This window comes from Triplophysa rosa, linkage group LG4 (genome assembly GCF_024868665.1).
Source record: "Triplophysa rosa linkage group LG4, Trosa_1v2, whole genome shotgun sequence".
NCBI lineage: Eukaryota > Metazoa > Chordata > Actinopteri > Cypriniformes > Nemacheilidae > Triplophysa > Triplophysa rosa.
Window position 1 is genome coordinate 2,893,232 of NC_079893.1, and position 12,023 is coordinate 2,905,254.

At 38.1% G+C, this 12,023-nt stretch overlaps 1 protein-coding gene across 4 annotated transcripts in view; it reads right to left on the reverse strand.

Moving 5' to 3' along the window:
* LOC130553005 (neural cell adhesion molecule 2-like) overlaps positions 1-12,023 on the reverse strand; it is a 169,621-nt gene that overhangs the window by 75,147 nt on the left and 82,451 nt on the right. The window lies entirely within an intron of this gene.

Below are 12,023 nucleotides of genomic sequence, written 5' to 3' on the forward strand. Positions count from 1 at the left end.
TACATGATGTGAGCGATCGACTATTGTTTTGCTCTACTATCATCATCGGAGACGAAGGAGATGCTTCTAGCTCAGGAGATTTGATAGAGTTCTCCGTTTCTCTGTTTTATTTACAGTAAGTATCAACTTAGTCTCAGATGTTTCTCCTAAAATTGCTTAGGAGAAAGGAAAATTGAGAATAAGACATTTTGGTAACACTTTACTTAAAGACTTAATGCATTATAAAGGGTTATTAAAGGATGTGGTGCATTATAATAGTTCATAATATGTTTTGTAACACATTAAATGTTGTTGTAAAGAATTATAAGCAAATTAAAAATGCAAAGTGTAAAAATGAATTGAATGTATTAAAGGTGCAGTTTGTAACAATTTTGCAGTAAAATATCCAAAAACCACTAGACTAGTGTTATATATTTTGTTCAGCTGAGTACTTACAATATCTCAAATGTCTCCAACTACTTGTAAATCGTGAGAAAATCGTCATTCTAAACAGTGACGGGGCTGTGCTGTCGCCGGTCAATGGCGTCATATCCTCGTTTCCCTTTGTTACCGCCTTTACTGACGTAGAAACCGCATGACAACAGTGTCGTGGACAAATGTGGAAGTAGTGTCTAGCGTTTAGCAAGCCACTAGCTTGTTTCGAGCAGTCACTTATTTATGGACCACAATTATACGCAACATGTATAAAACTTTACCTCATCCGCTAACATGACTTCTCGTTCCCGTCTGATTGATGGCCAACAGCGGTGGAGTTGAAGACAACAGATCCCATCATTCCACGCTCCTTCACAGCGTCATCAAGCTGCGGCATTGTTGTTGTTTTGATCGTGCGCCCTCTAGCGGCGGTTTTTACAAACTGTAGCTTTAACTGTAGTTACAATTATTCATAAGACATTACAATGAATTATAATATAAGGTGCATTATTATAGGTGAATTACAAGGCATAATTAATACATTAAAACCACTTTTATAATGCATTTTACATATATGCTTTAAGTAAAGTGTTACCGAATTTTTTTTAAAAACATAAAAAATATGGAAGTGTGAAATGAATGTAGATTGTAGAGGTAAAATAATCTGGATTTGGGTCAGATTGATGAGGAATGTTTGAGTTAATATTGAGATCTTAAATAATATTGACTTTTGACTGCAGACTATTCTCATTATTAACTAGTTGTTTGTTATTAGCGTGCCTATTATTGGCTTATTGGCTGTTTATTAGTACTTATAAAGCACATCCCTTCCAGAAAAGACATGAATTTCACACCTGTGAAATGTGTCTTTCTGTAACATTTTGTGTGAATCCCACTTGAAACACATAGGATAACATGTAAAAACCCATGGAATGACATGTGCAACATGTGGTGACGTGAAGAATCATCTCATGGGTTTTTACATGTTATCCTATGTGTTTCACATGGGATTCACACAAAATGTTCCAAAAACACACATTTCACACATGATCACATGTCTTTTGTACATGTGAATTTCGTGTGTCTTTTCTGTAAGGGATATTCTGCATGACCATGCTCAACATCCCTAATCCTACCCAATACATTAACCTATAAAAACTACCTTACTAACTATTAATAAGCAACATATTAAGAGTTTATTGGGGGAAAAGTCGTAGTTAATGGTTTAATAATAGAGAGAATTGCCCCCTATACTGAAGTGTGACCAAATTTTCATTTGCTCTCCATTTAGTCTCATGAATGTCTAGATGAAACAATATTAAGGAGATCTCATCTGTCATTTTTCCTTTTCTTGGGTACTAAGATTTCCATTAAGCATCTTTTAGACAAATACTAATAGCGTGTGGGTTTTGACAGTTGACTCCTCTGGTCTGTTACATGCACAAATGATTTCATATTGAATGTTTGACCAGCAACAGCCATGACCCTTTCAGTCTCCCATCGCCTTGATGTCTTCGATGTTTCATGCGGTAATTGTAACATCAAAAGACTCGCCAGTCTCTCGCTCATCAAAGCCCTCCGACATGTCGCCTATGAAAACAGGATTCAGCAAGCGGTGTTGCATCTTCCATCATCCGGGCGTGCGACCCTCACATTTGACTCCACGGTCCACGAGGTTCAGCAATTAATAGAAAGCTTCATTCTGCAGCCTTTTTAAATGCCAACCCTTGATGCCAGTGCTAAGCTGCTTCTGACAACAATCGAGACTTTTTTGTCCTTTTTTACCCCAAGTTGATTTATTTATAATCAAGCGTGGCCCAGTGTAGCTTATTAACACTGCGCTAATCCGTATGCCCCGGCGTGAAATAAGACTCTGTGGATCTGGGCCGAGCAAACACACAGAGCTCAATTTCCCATGTTTTGTCTCTCTGTCAGATCCTATTTGCATAAAATCCAATTTTCCCTCATGAAAAGCTTAGTGCTATATAATGGACGCTCAGGGCGGATATCGTGCTGAATGAAAGCGCTGATTCCAATTGTCCCATTTCAGAGACGAAGAATTAAAAAGAAGACGTCTTATTTAGATTTCAATGGCTCGGTTATGAGAACTAAAGAAATAAAGTTGTGGGTGGAAGTCTAGACCGAAGTTGAACGTTCACTTCATTCCAGTTACATCACAAAGCCCCAATTCATGTAAATGTACATCTCATAAAGACGTCCTTTAACTAATCCGATGAGATTCCGGCGTGCAGCGTAAGCACGCGCGAGGTGATATTTACCGCGCGGAGGTGTTTCTGTTTATTTATCTCCCGCGAGACAGCTAATCCTCACGGAGGCTGTCCTCTCCTATGCGCTCATCTAAAATTAAAGCAAAACCTTGGCACGGAGGTCAAATCTAACGTCCCATGAGCAACGAGCACAACATCGTAGTGCAATGCGCTTGCAAACCTGAGCTGCTTCATTAGGGAAGGTGCAAAACGCAATACATGCCGTTTATTACGAGGTGAGGCCGATTGCAGACGTTACAGTACAAATTTAAGTATGTAAATAAATGAAAAAAGAATAACCATCACACACGCTGCATCTCATGGACCAGATATACGCATTAGAGGTACGGCCTGCATTCGAAAGCAGGCGAAGTCCCACAGGTGTAGGTAAACAACTCAAAGATAAATAAGGCGCAGACAGTTTGATCAGTGAAATTTATCAACTGGAATACTGTTTATGCGCCGCTGTCTGTTATTGTGTGCAGCGCAGAAAGGTCATACACAAAGTGAAGACGCCTTCAGTAAAGTCAAGACCAACAGCTCGGTTTCCAAAGTTAGCAAGCAGCCTTACTAGACAGCATTTTAAAGGCCTGTTCACACCAAGGATAACTTCAACTCTAAAGACAAAAAGTAGTCAACATTTTTCTTGGAACAATTATGATACAGTGGAACAATATCGCATGGAGAGTGATTTCAACAGCTGACAAACGATACTGTCACAAAATTGGTCCGTTTCTATGCTTGGCAGATACAAAATTGACAGTCATCAAACTCATTACAATTAAAAGTGCTCATGCATTTAAAATGTGAAATCACAGCATGTGAGCTTAGAATAAACATAATGTTATCGTGCGTTGGTGTGGACGTGATTTTCATTTTCATCTGTTAGTGTTAAATCATGAAAGCATACGTGAAGTGTCTTCATAAACAATTACAAAATAAGCTCTGACATTTAATCCAAGATGGTGGACAGATTAAAGCAAGATATCAATTATCAACATACTTGGATTTCACTAAGATCTATTTCAATCTATTGTATTTTTTCAATTTCCCTTTTCATAATTTCTACTGTTGCAAAGCAGTTTTACAGTAATTACACTGTAAAACTATTTTCAAGCCTCTCCAGCTCAAAATGTTTTATTGATTTGTTGCATCCAACTTTGGTGCAATTAAACTTTTGTAAACTTTACGCCTGTTGAAAAGACTGTTGTCACAAGTTACAAATTTATGAAACCTCAAATGAGCCAAATGAAAAATTGTAATGTGGCTTGAGATTTTTGAGATGGGATTTTACAGTGTACATATGAACATAGATTATAGTGATTAAGACAAAGAAATACAGGAAATTATGTAATATATGGAACACATATAATACATGGTGTTATTGCACAATTTTAATGATGAGAAAATAATTGTCTAGTAGTCCTATTAAAGGTCCAGTGTGTAGTTTTTTTGAGGATCTATTGGCAATATAAAGAAATGCAATATAATATACATATATACAGTATGTCTTCAGAGGTGTATAAACATCTTTCATAATGAAGTGTTATGTTTTTATTACCTTAGAATGAGCTACTTCTATCTACATAGAAACTGCCGTACTGGGCAGTACTATGCAGTGGAAAAGTGCCACATTTTATTTCTACAGTATCCCTAAACGGACAAACTGCTCTACAGAACACGTTTCGTAAATGTGTTATCTCCATCGGCAAACAGGCGAAAACGTGATGACAATTTAGTCCTGTGTCAGCCACCGTAGTGCTCCCAAAGGGAGGGGTGGAGTGAGCCGTTGGTTGCAATTCACAACCTCCCCACTAGATGCCGCTAAAATCTCCTCATTGCCCACTTAAGCAAGTTTTTTTTTAAGCAAGTGTATTTAACTTTTCATAAGATGAGTATTAGCAATACATAAAGTAAATAACTGTAAAAAAAACATAAAATAAATTATAAGAGGAAAATAATAATTGTCTGAAAGATTGTAATGCTTATGTCATTATCTTAACAAACGGTTCTTTTCGTCAACTGGAACTAACTATAAGTTAAAAGTTTTGCATGCACTTCACATGTAAAGCATTTTTTGTGCTGTCTGGACAGCGTTCAGAGTAGCTCACTATTAAGGGTGCATTTCAGCTTTGACACCAAACTCAAAAAAGCCACTTCAAACTAGACAGTCTACCTACACAGCAGCTCACTAGGTTTTAAAACAGATCTCAAATGAACACGGCATTAAAAACTTGAACAAAAACTTCTAGGAATAAGGTTGAGAATGTTGTAATTCCCTTTTTTTGAAGCTCCATTGCAAATTGCTTTTGTCAGTCACAGCAGAGGCCATTAACACACTTCTGACATCTCAAGCCTTGAGTGTAAACAGACAGAGCCGGCGAACGTAAACCATATTATGAAGACAGAGATGGCTCCGGGAGGAGGAGAAAGCCTGGCAGACATGGCTTTGTTAAATAACACAAGAGGAGGAGACGAACATCAAAGGCTCGGAGAGCAAACTGAAGCTGCAGGGGATCTGCGGAAAACGGGAGAAGAAGACACTTTTTGTCAAAGCACCAGCTTTTCGATATCGTTTTCTAATTAGCACCATAAATAAATGGAGGGCAAAGTTATTTCATTACGCTGGATTTTTTCGAAATGACATTTGTAAGTAATAAGGTAGAGAGGATTGTGGGCACTGTTAGTCACAATACTGTTAGCAGCCCTTTCAATACAACGGTTAAAGTTTGTGAAGTTATTTAGTGACTTTTAACGTTAAAGCTGCAATCCGTGACTTTTTTAGTTAAAAATAAACAAATTAAAAATCATCTAAAAAGTTATTCAACAAGTAGCCTACTGTACATAAAAATTTGAAACGAGTTGAAAACAATGATAATATATAAACAGATGCAAGCCGTCAGCTCTTTTTATAATTTGATATTTTTTTCACAGGAATTGTCATTTTGATGTCATTTGTAAAGATATGCATGTAACGTGACCTGCAATTTTATGTTTCAACCAGAGATGGCGATAAAGAGGCCAAACTTACATCCAGATCCCACTATCCAATCGATTCCTTATAGTCTCGCCCTACATTGTTGTCGTTATTGATGTAGACAGAAGTGTGTTTCTAACATCAAACAGCGGTACATATGGACGCATGCATTAAAATGCTTTTTTTATTCAAAGACTTCTTATGAAACAGATCTCCGCTCTCGGCGAGGCTTTGCCGGTCTATGAAATCATTATCTGGAAATAATCTCCTAGATTAGACCATCTGTATTCAAGGGCTGCTGAAATATCTTGGTTTTATATCAAAGTCTCTCTGCTTTAGCCGGAGATATTTTGTAGTAAAGCATATTCATCTGTTAAAGCATGTTTTCTGCAGAACGGGATTATAGATAAGAAGATTTGTAGTTTCTGGAGTTTTATGTGGCAAACATACGACTTTATTTATTTTTCTAAGGCAGCCAAATGAATCCAAACACTTACTGACGTTACACGCTGGAGCTCAGATGTATGTGTTCCGGTTCCTTTGAATTCAATTTCTTTCTTCTTAGCTTAATCTTTTTAATAGGTTTGGTTTTGGCAGGGTAGAATAAAATAAATTACACAGAAGCAACCATGAAAATCAGACAAGCTTGCAAAAAAACAGTATTAGTGGGCGGGTCCACACTTATATGAAAACAAATGCACACTTATATACAGATGTATAGGATATATCCACACATCCACTGCAGAAATTACAGTTGCACAAGTTTGTACCCTTGCAAAAGAAGCGAGCACCGTGTTCATGTTAATAGTTAGCATCTAAAAACTTGACAGGTGTTGACAGACCTAGTATGACTTTCTGAAAGCATGCCATCATTTATAAACCTTATTAAAACATTGCATAAATGTAAGAAAGCGTGCTAATCAATATCAAGAGACATTTTAATAGTAGTGAATGTGAACGGGCTGCTGACAGCATGTCATTTCCGTGTCACCATCTCACTGTTCTGTGTGAGTGAACTGACAGCAAAGCTAACGTTTCAGTGTTCTTTCAGATGAGCGGATACACTAATGTTTCATACCTCAGTGAGCAAAACCAAACTATGACGCTGGGAAGTTTCGATTCTGATCGGTGCTGCGTGAGGTCACCAACATAACACTCCATTATCATCACACCATCCAGAAACGTCTGTGTCCGCCATCTTGGAAAGGTCAACGTGGATGGTCCCTGGCTGCACAGCATTCTGGGGGATTTGGCGTGTGGATGGGTGTGTAAGACCCTGTGACAGCGGGTTTTAGATTTAGTCCACAACGAATCTATTTACACCCGTAGAAAGTGTCAGGGTTGAAAACAGTGTGATATCTGTTCAACACCGACTACACATAAACACTTTCAGTGGGCGAGTGTTTTGCTCGCAGAGAGAACGGTGTGCGACATATTCATACTGCACTCGCAATTTAATAAATTACACACTGAACTACACAATGCATGTTTAGAAATATAGACCGTGAATCTCCGGAGACCGATTTTATGCGAATAAATAAGCAGAGTAGTGTGGTGACCTTTGGGCACGTTTTATTTTTCTAATATTACAACTAGTATTTCTAGTAATATTGCACAGCTTCTCACAGGTAGACATCAGCTACCTGAAAAATCACAGACGAGATCTCTTTAATATTTAATAAGTAATTCTGCTAGACAGCAATGAGATTAAATGGAGAGTAAATGGAAACTTTGCTTGAATCTCATCTGCGTCATATTTCTTTTGAGAAAAAGAGTTTTAAATCTCACAAATGTGTTTGTCATTAGAGTTTTAGAAGAGATGTCAACAACGTGTCAAACTGAGCTCAGATTTGTCAATTCTGCAATCAAAAGTCAATATTATTGAAGATCTCAATATGAACTCAAACATTTCTCATCACATTTACCCAAAATTATTTTACCTCTACAATCTACATTCATTACACCTCCAGCATGTATTCTAACAATTGTCTCGTTTGTTTCAATTTTCATTTCTTCTGTGCAATTTTAGGAGAAACATCTAAGACAAGGTTGATCCTCAAATGAAACAACTGACAACAACATAAAATCTCGTGAGCTACGAAAGAGCAACATCACACACACATACACTCACGTACCTGTGATTTGGATCTATTTTCTGGATGTAAGTGCTGGTGTTTGAGACTTGCGGCCCTGAGCACTTCAAACCACTCAACACATGAGCCAGAGCCGTTAATCCACCATTGACGTGGAGGCGAGAAAACACTACCCAACATCCCCACGCTCACGAATGCAAAGCACTCACATGCAGAAGTCAATAAGGATTTATTATTTGAGGTGGCATGAGCAACACAAAGTGCTGGTGATGCGTTAATGCAAAGTTCATTTTAGAGAGCATCTGATTGGACAAAAATCCTTAAAGTGCAGGATGAGTCATCAATGTTTTTAGTCTGTATTGGCTCTACACCTACTAATGGACTTTGTTTAACAGAGTTTGTGGGATCTTTACCGTTTAACACGTAGCATCATGTCAATTGATGCTCAGGCGCAGGTGTGCGTGTAACGGCTCATCCAAGGAGATTTTAGCGCCAGTTGTATAAGAGGCATCAGAAGAGCGTTTCCAGTGTTTGGATGCTGATTGGCTTTGAGTCGCCCGGGCACATCAATCCTGTGACATGTGCCATCTCTCATCAGCACGCTGCTAATTGCACGACGTGCAGCCTGTCGCAACAGCACTTCCATTACTACGGCCAATTACGAGGGTTAGCGAGCTGGTGTCGACTACCAGCTGCGGCGACCCCGCGCTTGTTGTCAGAGGAGGCGACGATTGACCTGCCGTAGCGGAACCTGTTATTACTTGAGTCCTGTCAACTAGCAAAATTTTAGCTGTGTGAAATACGTTATGCTGCCTTTGTAGGACTATAATTTTGCTGTTAGCGTTCTTTCTATGCCAATTAAACGACGACCTACTGTACATATTGAGCAAATAAAATGCATCATTAAAATTCAATTATATTGTCATTTTGTTTTGCTCCAAACTCTACATGTAAATCTTAAGTAGAAAATGCATTTGATCAAATGTAATATTTAATACTTATATTTCAAAAAATGTCCTGAGTTAGCTCAGATTTGATGGAGTTCTCAATTGTGTTTTAACAACTTAGTCTCAGATGTTTCCTATGAAGTAGAGGTAAAATAATTGTGTAAGTTTGATGAGAAATGTTTGAGTTCATAATGAGGTCTTCAATAATATTAACTTTTGATTGCAGACTTGACAAATCTGAGATCAGTTTGACATATTGTTGACATCTCTTCTGAAACTCTAATGGAGACATTTGTCAGATTTCTGTTTTGTTTTCATAAGAAATACTGTACCTGAAACACAAGAGACTTAAGCAAACATTTCCATTTGTTCTCCATTTAATCTCATTGAGAAAACACCAATAATGCTCGAGAATATGGACTAAGGAAACATTTTCCTATTTGACGGGGGGCCTATGCCCCCCAAAAATGATGAAACGCCCGAGCACACTCTATAAATGTCATGAGCATTCAGAATTTCTCTGCCTCTGCCCTTTTTTTGAAATGAACATTTTGACAGACTTCGCATTTATCTGCTAACATGGCTGACAGTATAGAAATGCTTTAACACCTTCATGACCTTTCTCTTTTATTTGGCGGTAAATTGAAGAAGGAAGTTGAAAGGAAACGCATCTTTGATGCCGGTCGCGTCTGCGGTAGCAGTTAATGAAGGACATGAAAAACCTCTAAGGATGCTCCCTAGCAGATGGTCATTTCCTCGGGAAATCAGGAGTCTGTCGATCTGCCAAAACGTGATACTCCCATAAGTGACATACATACACAACCATATTCAGTACGCACAGCGACACGGGAAGAAAAATGAACCGCAACAAAAGCAAATGTAAGATTTCGATTTTTCAAACAGAATTGTCGTGGCAATTCCATAAGATACGTTTTTTTTCTATAAATGACGATTCCATGTGTTTATTAAAGATAACACACTGATAGCTTGTGTGGATGTAAACTGATAATTCATTTCAATGATCATTAAAGTAGACATATTTCATTGACGAAACCCTTTCAGAACTTAAAACTAAGGTCTTGGAAAGAGCAGAAAGTAAATGTCAAGGTAAAAGCTTCAGCATTGAGCAGATAACACGTTATTTCTTTCAATGTTAAAGCCGTGGTGGAGATCTCAGAAGATCAGACGTGTGTTTAACAGCTAACTAGGATTCGCCCGAAGACAATCACCCAGCAGGTTCTTCACATCCATCAAGAAGAAAGCTTTTCACATGTTCAAGAAATTCACATCAAGGCCAAATATGACGTGGAAATAAATCTTTCATCTTTTAATATTCTGGTGAAATTGCTTTTCTTGTTTGAATGTTGCGATAAGCGATTTCTGTTGCTTTAAAGCAGCGTGCCGTCAAGACATCTGATGTTAATCGTGTTGCCAGACCAAGCTGAACTCCAGATGTCCTACAAAATTTGTTGGGGTGCGTTCGACACAACGATAACAGCAACAGCTCGATAACAAAATCCCACCAAAAATAACAAGAAATGTCAGATTTCACAGCAAAAACTAAATAAATACAAATGAGATAATGGACTATTAAGACTTCAATAGAAAAGATTTGTTTTTGGGTAAAATACGACCCAGACATTTATATCCAAAAAACTAAAATCGTACCAGTGCAAGCCCTTTAATCTTATTGATCAATTAACGTTAACTTTATAGCTCTAAATTCTCATTTGAATTCTAAAGTTGATATTTAAAAGAGATACAATTGAGAAAATCAGTGGAATTATACAAGACCAAATATACAGTGCTTAACAATTTTGTTAGACCACTTGTCATAATACACAAAAACATACATATTTTATAGGAATCCTTTCCAATGAACACAGAGAAAGATATTTGGAAGAATGTTAGCAATTTTCAGTTGTGGGACATCATCCACTACCATAGTACCATAGGTGTGCTATGATTGGCCAGTTAACCAGTGCGTAGTGATTGGTGGAATAATGTAAGCTTGTGACAGAAATGTGACGCCTCTTATCATATTTGGAACATCAGGTTCCTCTTCAATTGTGCTGACAGGTACGCCCACCTTACTTGCGTATACATTTGGACGGTCTTAGTCAACTTATACCACGAACTGACGTAGATTTGTGGGGGTGTGGTTATTTGAGATAGAATGCATCTTTTGTTCCGACACTTTCATTTTTGCAATTTTACGTGTCTAATACATGCATGGGCAACTTATAACACACCAAAGACACAGAAAAACAGGTATTCGCGCCATATCACCCCTTTAACACACAAGGTCACATTTGTTCTGCCTTGTAAAACTGTAAACTCAATATCTTAGCATTATATACTACTGTGACTTAAGAGCTTACAAATACTGGAGGACTAACCAAAACATAAAAATGAATAAAAGTGTTGATATTGACCAATACTGTTAGTTTAAGGCAGCTAGAGTAAACCGTACAATGGCTGCTGGTCTAATAATTTGTTAAGCACTGTATAAGAAAAAAAACATTTCTCAACATACATCACCAACTCCATTAATAACAACCAGTAAAATAAAATCACACGAGGTTCACAACTAGGCCCAGCTGAATAAAACCCCATTATTGTAAATCATTAAAACCGCAGTATAAGAACATCACTAACACATTTTTCTCACTCTCTAATAATATCAAGTTGCCAGCGAAGACATTTATAGCTGCACTCACACCAACAATATCACAGCAATAACTTACCGCTAATGTTCCCATGCGGCTCAAGGCAACGCAACAAAACGCTCGTCATCAAACTCCGTTTATCACGCAAGCAAACATTTAGCCTCGCCAATTCACTGCAGGCTTTTCATAGCCGTCAATTACAGCATCCGCCAGGTGAGATAATGCCGGACAATTGCATGGTCATTAGGCTAAATTAAATTATTCCAATCAAATGAGATCCTCGGGCTGTCTTACAATGAATAATGATGTCACCCCTGAGGGTTTGCGGGCCAGAGTCGCCATTAATGACTTGGGATTGGAATAATCAGCCATCCGCAGTTGACTTCCCTATTGTCCGCTTGCACGGAGGACGTGATTTATGGATGCTGGATTTCATTTCAGCCCGCCGCCGTGTGACTCCATCATCTGCGCTTCTGCTGGATCTCCACGACACTTACATCAGAGTATCGTGAGGTTTTAAACTTGGATCGGCGTGAAGAGTCCTTCCCTAATAGCACCAATACATCTGGGAGACGTCCAATTGACGTCTGCATTCACATCTGCAAGACGTATTTTTTTCAATCGTTTGCTCATCTGCAAAATGTCTCCTGTCAGAT